Below are 12,887 nucleotides of genomic sequence, written 5' to 3'. Positions count from 1 at the left end.
CTTTTCTGATGAGCAGTCTGTTGCAAAGAAAAGACTTAATCAGAATCACATGATTGTTGGGCTGATTATACACCTCTCACCATCCTACTTCAGATGCCTGAGAGGCAAATACCTTGACTCCATTTGGTCCAAAGGAGTCTGCCGGTGCTGCTGCTGCTCTACCTGGCCCGATCAGATGGGAATGAAGATAGCGTCTTTGCTTATATTCTTTGGGGCGGTGTGAAAACAAACAAACCTCCACTCCACAGCTGAAGACAACCTTCATATAAACGCTGTCCAAAAAAAAAAAAAAAAAAGCCTACTCTCTTTTATTTGTCTATTTTAGATGCTGGTTGTTCTGCTGTGGATCACGGTGCAAGATAAATCTCACAAATGGAACAGTGTGTGGGCTGAGCTCAAAATAACATGCAGTAGCTTTGGTTTAAAAATATTATGTGCAAATATATGTTAATTTTTTGTAGAAAAAAAAAAGTATGCTATTTAGCATTCCGGTTTCTGACCTACTTGTTACACACAAATGAGTAAGGCTTGGTTAACTTCTGTATTTTGTAGAAGAATATGAAAATATTAACCTTGAGGCTGTCCTGGTTTGTGTCTCTGAACACACACACCCTTTCTTTTGGCTGCTGTAATGACATAATACAGAGTAAATGTGTAGTGGAGTTACTATTGATAAGCAAAGTGACAAATAAAAGCGAAAAAGAAAAACTGGGACATATAAAATGTATGCAAAAGAGGATAAAATGTGTCAAGCTAATAACAGTAAAATGAAAATATTATGGCTAATTCAAAATATGGCCCCTTTTAGGATGCCCAGGTAGCTCAGCTATTACAGCTGGCACCCCTTGTACCAAGGCTGAGTCCTTGCTGCAGAAGCCATGGGTTTGAATCCTTTGCTGCATGTCATCCCCTCTCTCCCCCTTTCTTTCACTCTCCAGCTGTCCTATCCAATAAAGCCAAGTTCAGTCAGTCAGTTCTGGGCCACTGTAAAAACATGGCGGTTCAACACGGGAGACTCCGTAGAAGGTGACCCGCTCCCTCTGTAGGTAACAAAAACACGATTCTTATTTTCAGGTGATTACACCAATGAGAACATATAAACGTTGCACACTGGACCATTAAGAGTGAACAGAACAGTCTGAATTTCATAACCAGGGTTGGGAGGGTTACTTTAAAAATGTAATCCCAAACAATTACTATTTACCTACCTACTATTTACTATTTAAAATTAGTCAGTAGCCTAATCCAAATATCACAAAATTAAAGTAACGTAACTTGATTACTTTCCGTTACTTTTGGATTACCTCAACACCAAATATGCAAATAAAAACAAAAGAAATGTCAATAAGAAGCATTGATGCAAGTGTATGCTATATGACAACATAACAATGTAACCTTAGAAAATAAGAATGAAAAATGTGTCCTCTGCTCAGTGTATTTATAAAGAAAAATTGATTACATAACTTACATTTACATGTAACCCGTTACCCCCCCAAGTCTGCTTATAACAATAATGTAACTGACAAAAATGAACCCAGACTGTGATGAATTACACAACTCAATTACACAAAAGCAAGTTTTAACAGTCTGCATACTGATTTTCATCCTGTAGGAAAATAAATATACATCTAAAATGTAAATATTGTACAGCAAGTTTAGTAAAAGGATTGTGGTGCTAAAAATAACACAAAACAAACAAAACAAAGGACATAGTCAAAAAAAACATCAACAGCCTTACTGTTCATAAAAGTTTGTGTTTGACAGGTAAGAAGAAGTTGAGTGGGGTCCTTCTGATCTATTGAGGCAGGTTGAATGCTGAGCTCAACTCAAGCAGAACTAACACTGCTCAGTCCATCGGGACATCATTAGTAACTTTGAGAATGGCAGCCCGAGCACAGTGATGCTTATTAAAACCAGACTTATTTTTAAACGACGCGTGCAGCACTGAATCAATAATACACCATTCATCACACTTTAATATATATGACACCTTGTGGACACGCTTCAGTGGGTTTGTTTTCCAAATGAAAATTATGAGCATGTAATGAGCTTGATAATGATCATTCAGGAAACAGTCTACTCTTAAGGAGTCTCAGTACTTTACACTTTGTTTTTGCATTTTGTGCGCTTGAAATTAAAGTTCCAACTGACTTCTTTTTGTTTTGATCTCAGTTGTGTGTTATCTACACATTCATATTCATGATCTTGCGATGTTAGTTTATACTTGAGAGGTGTTTTTATCTATAATATGAGATCATATGCTAAGTCTTTGATGCTTGGTATCTCAGAGATAGCGATTGCTCAGAATTTGCCATTTGATACAAAGCCATCAAGTATGCACTGGCCTGTGAGCTGTCCATCTGGCTGCCCCAGTGCCCTCCGGGTCAAATGTTGACTCTGCAGCAGGTCCAAATCAGTGATCTTCAAGGAAGACTAAATAAACCGCTGCTGTAATCCTTTCATGCCACATATAATAAAGCTCTGAGGCTGCATACACAGTCCTCACACCAGATGGGGCTTAAATAGCTTGCATATCCTGCCACTTTTATCTGGACGTTCTCCAGCATAGCTTTAAGTTAGCCCATGATGTCATGCTTCTCAGTGTTGTGGCCAGACAGGCGCTTTTGTTTCAAAGAACTATGTCAATATCTTTGCTCATGAGAACACAGTAAAACCACAAGAAAGGTATGGCTTTGACATAAAACAAGTTTTTACGAAGTAGAGCAGCCTCCCATTCCAACTTACAAATCTGCTTAAATTCATTGACTTTGTTCTTGGGATATAGTAGCAGAGAACCACTTGCTGTGCTCAAAAATCAAAACATCTGTGGAAAATTTACCGTTTATGGCCTGTATAATATGGAGCAAATTCCCACAATTAAATCATCATGATCGAGAAATGTAACAGTTGATGAGTTGTATTTTTTGACCATACATGCATGTTAAAACAGCTGTATAATGTTGGTCCCCTGATGATGTCACTGTAATGTCATCAGGATCATCTTAGTTTGGAGACAGCAAATGTAAAACAGAAAGTTAGAAACTGGGAGTGTGGGCATGGACCTGAACCAGGCAGGAAGAGCCAAACAAAAGATGCTACCGAGTTACATTATGGCTTTTTGGAGTTTGACACGTATACTGTATGTCGGGATAAGGTCGACCCCTGTTGCTGCTGCTGCTTGCAGCGTTACCCTGTGGGGGTCAGTGTTGTTTGGTCTGTCACTCCTTCCACCACTTTTGTCCAAAGTGAAATATCTCAACAACTATGGGAAGGATTGCATGTTGGATTTCTTAGCAACATTCCCATCAGGCCCAGCTGTACTTGATGGTTAGAAAATGTTAGAATGCTAACACAATAAACTGATAGTGGACACAGTAAAAAATTGAAATCATTACAATCATGTTAGCATGCTCATGTGTACAGCCTTACAAAGCATGGCTGCCGTTCACACACACAGACTCAAAAGCTGGGACTTGTTAAAAGTCTCCCAATTTTTGAAAGTACAATATTAATTTGCTGGAATACCCCGTTAAGTATGCTGTTGTTGACAGTAGTTATCATAAATAAAAAATACATAGTCTATTGTAAAAGCAGCTTTAATATTTGTGGTGCACATTTATTTGCAGTGCCACCTCATGACAAAAATCAAGCACACACTCACAAAATGGCAGACCCTCCAATACAAATCTAATATTACCCATCATAGACTGCGGGTATGATTATTCCACCACAATTCCTCCAGTGTTGATGTTATTCAAATAAACATTCTTGCCTATTTGATACAAAAAAATCATCATCCAATAGTTCAAGTAAACCATTTTGCTTGAGCATGTCAATAATAATAGAGGAGCTGACCAAAAAGATAGAGAAGACACATCTGTGTATGATAGAGTCACATTTGGTAAGCAAACAAAGTGAGATATCAGATGATGTTTGAGTTACCAATGCCAGAACCAAAAGATGATCATTTTTCCAGTGATTTCAGATGTGGCTTTCACTGATTCACTGCAGGGAGAGCTCAGCCGGGCTCAGAACACTTCTACATGACGATAGCATTCACACACACTTTTAAAGCCTCTCATTATATGATATTAGTTCACGTAAGCCTGAGTACAATCACATTCTTCTCCCTGTAGGACATCCAGCATGCCTAATATACCTGCTGGATGCAAATCAGTGTTTTCTCGCAACAGAAAGGATTTACTTTGTGGAATCCTAATGAGGTCATTAAGAATATTTACATATATCCAGGGACACATGAGATTGTATTAATAGTAAATTATTGTATGTTGTATACGCCTGGAGAAAATAGATGCAAAAACAAAAAAAGGGTCACATGTTATTCGAGCATAACACATCTTATTGTAAGGAACACTGGTTGTCTCTCATTCATCAATTTAAATATCAACACCACAAAATCAGACAATTAACTGCTGGCACAGTTCTTCAGTCACGCATCAATTCTCGAATCAAGCAGTGAAGAGAAAAGAGGGATTCCTGTAGAGCGTACTGTTCTTTAACATAGATGCTAGTTTCAGATTTGCCCCCCTCCCCCTTCCACCTCCCTCAGTTCCTTCTTTAATCTACTCGTGCACGCTGTAACCACTTCAGCATTAAACCACAGAGGACGTGCAGGGAAAGATGTGGAGTTCCCGTGGTCAGAGCCTCGTCATTAACCTTCTGGAACGGCACCAGCAACAACTGAACGCAGCCTCGACTGTCCACTGTTGCTTAGCAATGGACAATCAACTACGCAAAACAGACGTACAAATCAATAATAGTTGGTCCCACATTTGAGATGGACTGGCTCTGCTTTCCCCCAAGATGCTTTGTAACCAAGAGGTTTTTTAAATGAGCTGGTTAAGGAGCTAAATGGACAAATAAAAGTGTAACACTGAGTGCAAGAGTTGAAAAGCGTTAACATTTGTAACCATTTTAGAGCTGCTGATGGTGGAGTGATCTGCAGTGTACGTGCACAGTGCATGAGATAAGAGGCTACTTGGACTTTCCAAAAAGTGATTTGTAAAGGGCGTATTTTCAGAAATGACTCGTTTGTGTATAGCTTCACCGGCAGCGTGTGGAGTGTCTCTCAGATGTACCCAGGGTTAACCAGACTGGTGAAAGCACCAAACCTCCAGCCCAAAAGTTTGTAAACTATCCCAACCACACGTGTGGAGCTGGGCATCTGCTGCTGAAATGTAGGCCCTGCCATGTGCTAAGCCCCAGGATGATAGCATAATTAAAAGGGCCCTGATGAACACATGACATTGGTTCAAAATATCGTCCACAAATCTGCTAGAAAAATATACAGAACGGATGAAGAACAGCGTTTTTGCTCTGCGTGTCACACATGTTAGCTCCTTGCTGAGGGAGCAGGCAGTGAGCAGTGTGGAATAGAGGGCTCCCAAGGACCTCTGCTGCATGACATATGTCTTCCATTACAGTTCAGTTTCAAACATTTCTTCGGGACTTGTGGCTTCACAGTCTGCTTGAGAAGGAGGATTAGGCCCTCCTGAAATTGATTTATTTCTGTGCCCTAACTGTTTATTAAATATAATTGACCATCAAAGTTGTCACAGTGAGGAGGGGGAAAAAAGGAGCTGCTACATGTACCGCAAAAAGGGGAGCTTTCTTTGAAAAGCTATTTATCTAAAGAATGTCTTAGTTAGAGGCTGGACTGGGAGGCAGAAAATAGGTCATATTTCAACCACTAATGCTACCACACTTGGTGGCTGCAGGATTAATTAGAGCCAAAGTCATAATAAATGTGATAAGTTGTCTCGAGTGAAATAGTAGGCTTACACAGTGCTCACAAAATGGGCTACCTAAAATAACTCTCCCTAAATATTCAATATGAAAAATCCCAGTGTATCTCACAATACGGTAAAGCCAATTCATCTTAAACTTAATGAGAATTTGACCCGATTTACATTCTCATGAACATTTCATTACCTATAAGGTCACAACGTCAGTCTGTCTGTGAGCGTGAGTGTGAGGGGACTGTTTTACTGACTGACATCAACCATATCAGCACGTCACAGCCATGGTGGTCTGATTGCCATTATCTGTGTCTTAAACAGACATATGTCTGGTGTCTTTTAAATGCCACACAGATGTCAGGCACAATATAAAAGGCCAGATTGCCTTTTTTTTTCAATTCATGTTGTAAACTGACAGTTTCCCTCTTTTATCTCTCAAAGGCAAAATAATAAAAGCTGTAAACAATTAATGCTTATTATGTTCCTATCATATCTCTTCCCAATGTGTGAATGACAAAACACTTAATTACTATTATTAACTGAATACAGTTTTTGGTGATAGAGTGCAAGAAAAGACACAAACAGACAACATGTAATTTAATTTTTACAGTAACACTTATGTTAAAATGCTTGTTAACTAAAGTTGTCACTGGTTTTCAGCATTAAAGACAAAAACAGCATTGTCTTGTGCTGACACATATTTCTGAGCAACAAATGAGTAATGAGTAATTCCCACTTACACCCTTAAGCTGCTATGCTGGTGCAAATATATATTTTGGTACGCTACTTTGCAGAGTTTGGGGTATTTGAAGTGTAGAAAGTTGGAGAGATTTTCAGAAACATTTGCATAATGGAAACCAGTCTAACCAAGGCGCTGACATTAGCCTGTTAGCCATGCTTTTACATTGCTAACATCAGTGCTACACTCAATCAATTCCAAGCACATTTTCTGATACCAAATCACACCACGTCCCTACAAAAAGAGAGATAAAGTTAATAACAACACATTTATTCTGTTATAGGATAGAAAGTACACTTCTATTTTGTTACTGGTACAAGCAGCCCTTGCTTTCTCCTCAGTGTCCCTATCTATTAAGTGAAGCGTGCAGTGCAGCTAAGAAATGAAGGTACGAAGCGAGACTATCTTTAAATGGCTGTGGTCCATTAGCAATACCTCCCCAACTCACAGGTAAGGTCGCTTAGATATTGTGCTTTTTTTTTTGCGTGTCTGATTGATGAAAGCTAATGTGCCTTTGGGTCACATTAAGAGAAATAGAGTAAAGTTACAGAGAAGCAGCACTGTTTAACTAACACAGGTACTGTTAGCTAGAAATAGCCGCAGTGAAAGTGATGAATTGGTCATTACGTTTTTGATGTCGTTTCGGTGCCCACTTAGCCGTGGCTCCTTTTTTAAAGTATCGATTTCTGAAAGTAGAGGAACAGAGTCTCAGCACAGGTTTTGTGTATATCAGAGTGCCTCTGTGCCATTATGGTCGGTCAGACTGCAACAACTTGAAAAATGGTCCTGTCCTGTATTTGATCAGTAATGTGGGTTAAATTGTTACTGGAGTCCATTACAAGCCATAGCTCTCTCTCTCTCTCTCTCTCTCTCTCTTTTTTTTTTTTTACCTTGTGAAAACTCATAAATTGAGTTAAGGTAAAGCCAGGCTGCCGTTTGAAAGGACTTTCCCCTCATTTTCCATTCTTCCTTAAATTTCAACTCTGTGTCACACTTGAGTTGAGTTTCTTTTGGCCTCTAAGGTAACAGGAGAATATATCTAGGCTGTCTGTGCCTTTGAGTAACACGGCCGTCTCTATGGTCTTAATTATCTGCATTTAGGACACATGACCAAGAGCACGGTGTCTCGTTTAGATCATCATCATCACTGGCTGTTCTGATGTGGTCAAAGTGAGCTGTTACTCTTTTAAAGAATCAGCCAAGGAAGTCACATTCAACTTCTCACAATGATGAATACCATTTGGACTCTGAAATCTGTTGACAGCAGGGAAGAATCAGTGTGATATATCCTTATCCATCATCATTATCTAGTTTACCGATTTATGCCTTTTTAGTCGACAGCATCCACTCCTGCCGTCGACACAGTAGCAAACTGAAACTGTAATGATCTGTGTCATTGATGAAAGCTCCCCACATAACTGAGCTGCAAGCGATTTCTCAGAACACTGACTCTCAATCATTTCCAACATCTGGAACAACTATGGAATACATAAACAAAGAGCTGGGGTGGGGGTTGAGGTTGGGTGCCATCATCACAAGGAATTCAAAGGAGCGCGGGGCAGTTTGAGACAGAGTTAGTAGAGAGTTTACAAGATGGAATGTAAACAGTACTGACGGATGGGTCAGTAAAGCTCTCTGTTGTCCTGAGGAAGTCTGGTCAAGAGCTGCAGGACCCCCGCTAACAGGCCCAGATCATGTGGAAATGGGATCTCTGCTCTGGGGAGAGCATTCTTCTGCTCGTGCTGTGCTATTACAGTGAATGAAAGTCACATCTGAGGCTTCCTCTGTATGTTTTCCTCCCTGACGTTCTGACCTATTGCCTCGCATGCTGCTGGGTTTGTAGATGATGTACAAGTGATGTTCAAACAGAGCATTCCTCTTTGCAAAGCCTGTTTCAAAGCTTTCTTCACTTACCCATGCTCAGGGTAACTGCCAGGGGACTTAAGTCAAATAACGGTGGGGAGAGACATTTAGGCCTGTTGCCAAGTTGGAGATGATGGATGGGAACATGTAATGACAAAGGGATGATTAAAAGTGTTTTCGTGGGCTTATATGTGCAGCTTCAAAGTGACTAAATAAAGCATACATGGAAATCAAACAAATGTACAGGTGCTGGGGGAAATTTTAGGGGAAGTGAGAAGCAGAACAAAGAAGAAATGCACGTAAATCCGTGGCCATACCAAACTATAAAAAGTGCATCTAAAATGTGCATAAAGCAATCTATAAAGTACTTTCTATACAAGATTTGATATTTAAAGGTCACACTATGGTTATTTTACAATGCCTGACGAAGATCAAAATATTGCCCTTCTAAATTAAATTTGCTGGGAGCTATCAGTGCACGTCTTTTTTCTGACTTTTGCTTTCAGTTTGTTTTTTGATCCAGCACCTGTAGACGTTTTTTGGATGTGCTTACTCTGCACTCATGTCTGGAGTGATTTTTTTTTAGCAATCTGGCATCATGGCTCAAGAGATGCTGGTCGATCAACCACTTTGACTGAAATATATAGACAACAACTATTGGGTGGATTGCCTTGATATTTTGTACAGATGTTCATGGTCTCCAGAGGATGAAACTAATTGACTCAAGGGATCCCTGGGGGTCCCTTGTCTTTTCTGGCACCAACAAGGTGTCCAAATTAGCACTTGTCCAATGAAATATCTTAACATCTACCATCTTTTGGATTATACACAAAACATCAGACTTCACTTCGCTGTTTTGTTTCCCATTTTCAACCAACACTTAATGTTTTTTAAAACCATGACCATTATTGTTCCCTAACCTTAACCACCTGTTTATTGTTGTTACTGTGACAATGAACTCCCCTAACCTTAATGAAGTAGTAATTTAACAAAGTTCTCATTTTAACCATGATCTTTCTTTAAAGTTGTTTCTGTGCCTTTAAAGTTGTTTTTGTGTAGTTTTTCTGAATTGTGTTGGAAGACAATACCAAAAAATTATATTCTTCATTCTAGAGGGCATGGATAAACAACCTAATTTGAAGTTTAATTTGGGCATCTTCTTGACTTTTTGTTTAGTGCTAATTTGCTAAATGTTTCAATCCTATCACACTAAGCTTAGTTGGTGAATGTGGCAAACCTTATACCTGCAAACCCTCAGCATTTTAGTATTCAGTGTCATTATGGGCATAATAACCAATATTAGCTCAAAGCACTAGGACCTACTGTGCCTAATGGAAGCCTAACTGAGTTGCTAGCATGGCTGCAAACTCTGATATAATTCAATTCATTTTCAAATTCAGTTTCTCAGACATACAATATTCTGCTAAATCTCCTACATATCCCTCATATTGAAAACTTGAAAATTGTGACTTCCTTTGTAGCCAAGCGGCTTCACATTAGCACCTGAATGGAAGGAGATACATATTTATATCTTTGAGCTCAAGGTGCTATTTACATACCCAGGAGACAAGCTTTTATGTAAAAAGCTAATTTCCCCTCCAGATCTAAATCAGTTTGCAGGGTTATGTAAAATCTAACCCTCAGGATGACATATTAAACATCAAGCTCAGGAAAAACGGCATGCTGGAGAGGAATCTATCGCAATTTTCCTTTTTTTTAAAAATGTGGCTGCTTCTTATTATCGCACGTCCTTATCATAGCAGGGTTTTTGAGAAACATCAACACTCTCTTGTTCCCAGGCCAGAAAATCAAATGGCTTATCTGTATGCTGACTGTACGCTATCCACACACGGATGCAGGGATGCATGCGGGACAGTTGAGGCACGTCTGCTCCTGCAGCCTGAAAGCTGCTTGTCAAGAGAGATCTGGGAAACAAGAAGCCATCAGTCAGGTCCTGACCTGTCTAATGAGACATTTCTGCTCCTGAGAAGTGTCACTGGAGTGAATGATGAATAGATGATGAGTGTCACTGCCCTATTAGGTTGGCCTTGTCATAAAATTTAAAATGTGCGGATTCACAATGGAAGGGTTTCTGTTGACTTCACTGTGTGCGACACAGATTGTCTTTTGAACATTTTGGACATATATGATAAAGCTATAGTTATAAATCACTGCAGAAATGTGTTTCCTGATGATTACTTGCCCTTTATAATGTAATGGCAATTTAACATTTGTATGTATAATCCTGGCATTTGTTCTGTCACATACTCTGCTCAGAGCAAAAATCCAGTCTGAAACGAAACTCACAGTAGCAGTTGTTTTTCCAATGCTTCCTGATTGTTCATTTTTTTCAGTCAAAATTTAAAAAATGAACAACTCTCTGCAAAAATTCGAAACCAAGGCTGTTATCTATGAAACAAAACCTGGAGCTCCTCCACTCCCCCCAAAGAAGAAGAAGAAAAAAAAAACTGACGGAGAGTTTGTTTGAATTTCGACTTCAAACCCAGCTTTACTTTCTTGCAGAGATAACAGTTATGAGCAGGATGTGTTTGCTTCCTTGTAAAATTATAGTGGCTACAACCACTCTCTTCACAAAACTCTTACCTCCTTCATTAAGCGTTGATGTTGTTTTCTGAAAATAGATTATGGAGTCCATACAACATACACACATTATTTTATTTACATTTCCAATGCAAGAATCTACAGAGATTATTGATGCACATGGATTAATCAAAGCTGTTACATGACATTCAGGAAAATCTTTTTTCAGCCCCCTACTTCATTCTTGTGTTTTTGTAAATATAATTATGGTTGAGCGAGTATCCAGTACAGATAATGTACTTTTTAAGTATCATCAGAGAAAAGTGTGTCCATATCTGTACTCTGTAAATATAGCAACTCTCATTAAAAAAAACTTGTTTTGCAAACACACTTTTGTGATCAAAAATATTGCTCTGAAACTCACAGTAGCTCACAGACCCCTCTTGCCCCTCACACAGACCACTATTAACTAAATGCTATCATCAGCATGCTAACTCACAATGATGATGCTAACATGCTGATGTTAGCAGGTATAATGATAACCATCGTAGTATAGCTTGTTAGTATGCTAACCAATCCCTAATCAGTACTAAACAGCATAGGTTGATGGGAATGGGAGTGTAAAAGTTTTGGGCAAATTAAAATGCTGATGAAATGATGATCGCCAAAGTGATGTTTCATCCTTTGTGTCTGTATAAAATGTAATGACAATGCATCAAATAGTTATTTAGATATTTCAGTCCGGACATAAATGGTAGACTCAACAAAAGCAACAACTTGTCTGATGATCATTTCTAGTAAAATTTCTAATTTTTCTATTTGAGACCCTCCCCACCTAAACCTATAACACGCACAGTATGTAGCTTACATCACAAACACCAACGATCTCCTGTGTCAAGAGGGAGGAAGCGATGAAGATGAGAAACAGATGGAGCTTGAGAGAGAGAGAGACTTTAGTTGTTGTTGAGGTGGTTGACAACAGCACTGTACCTGGCATAAGGTATGCATAGACTGACGTACATTCATAGTGGTAATAAGCAGAAAATGAAGACAATATCTTCCACTGTCAGAATGCGTTATCCTATATGAGTGAGTGTTTGTGGAGCTTTGCAGCTAACGTACTGGTCTGTTATTGTGTACTGTGTGTCAGATGTGCATGTCAGCCATGAAGCATATGCAGTCACATTATTATGTCCTAGGGATATTGGTGCAATCAAAAAAATCCAGTTCCAAAAAAGAAAAAGCTTTGTCTCACTGTATTTAACTAAAAGAGACCAACAGAGTAAATATCTGAAATTGGGGAATCAAATGTAACAACAATCCACAGTGGGCCATCTAAGTTAAATATAGACACATGGCTTTTGTGATTGCTTTTGATCATTGCCTTGATTTGAGGAACGCCACTCATGATCAACACCCTGAAGGGTAATCTTTAGCAGATGTTCTCTAATGCCTTGTCCAAAAGCGTTTCATTTGGTGCTTTGACAGAACTAAAATAGAACATCTATTGCTACCAATGCGAAGGGTGGACTTGAAGTTGTCATGTCTTTATGGGAAAGGTTTTTAGAAGTACTTCCCTTTGATCAGACATCAATTCTTCTCTTCATTCTGCAGAGCGGAGTCATTTCTCTCCACATTAAATTTCATTTTCTTGCAAAGTTGAGGGCTTGGAGCCAGAGAGGCGTAGTGAGAGGAATCAAATCCATATAATTATGTAAAAGCCCTAGTGGAGATCTGTGTCAAAGCACAAATTATCTTTTATGATTGATTTATATGAAATTTATGTGAGATTACAGTTTTGCCCACTTTGTATTTGCTCATTAGCAAAGTTTGCATACATCTTGAAATGTTTGCTCTGTGTGGTATGGGCTTTTTTTTATAGATTTTTTTTAACACTAGTGGCAATGTTTAGTAAGTCCACACGTTGCTTGCATTAGGCAAAGGCATTTACGCTTCTGCCCATAGTTTCACATTATTCCACTGAT

The sequence above is a fragment of the Morone saxatilis genome, unplaced genomic scaffold (assembly GCF_004916995.1).
Source record: "Morone saxatilis isolate NCDOM2014 unplaced genomic scaffold, NCSU_SB_2.0 Contig18, whole genome shotgun sequence".
Taxonomy (NCBI): domain Eukaryota; kingdom Metazoa; phylum Chordata; class Actinopteri; family Moronidae; genus Morone; species Morone saxatilis.
This window is presented reverse-complemented; position numbering follows the sequence as displayed.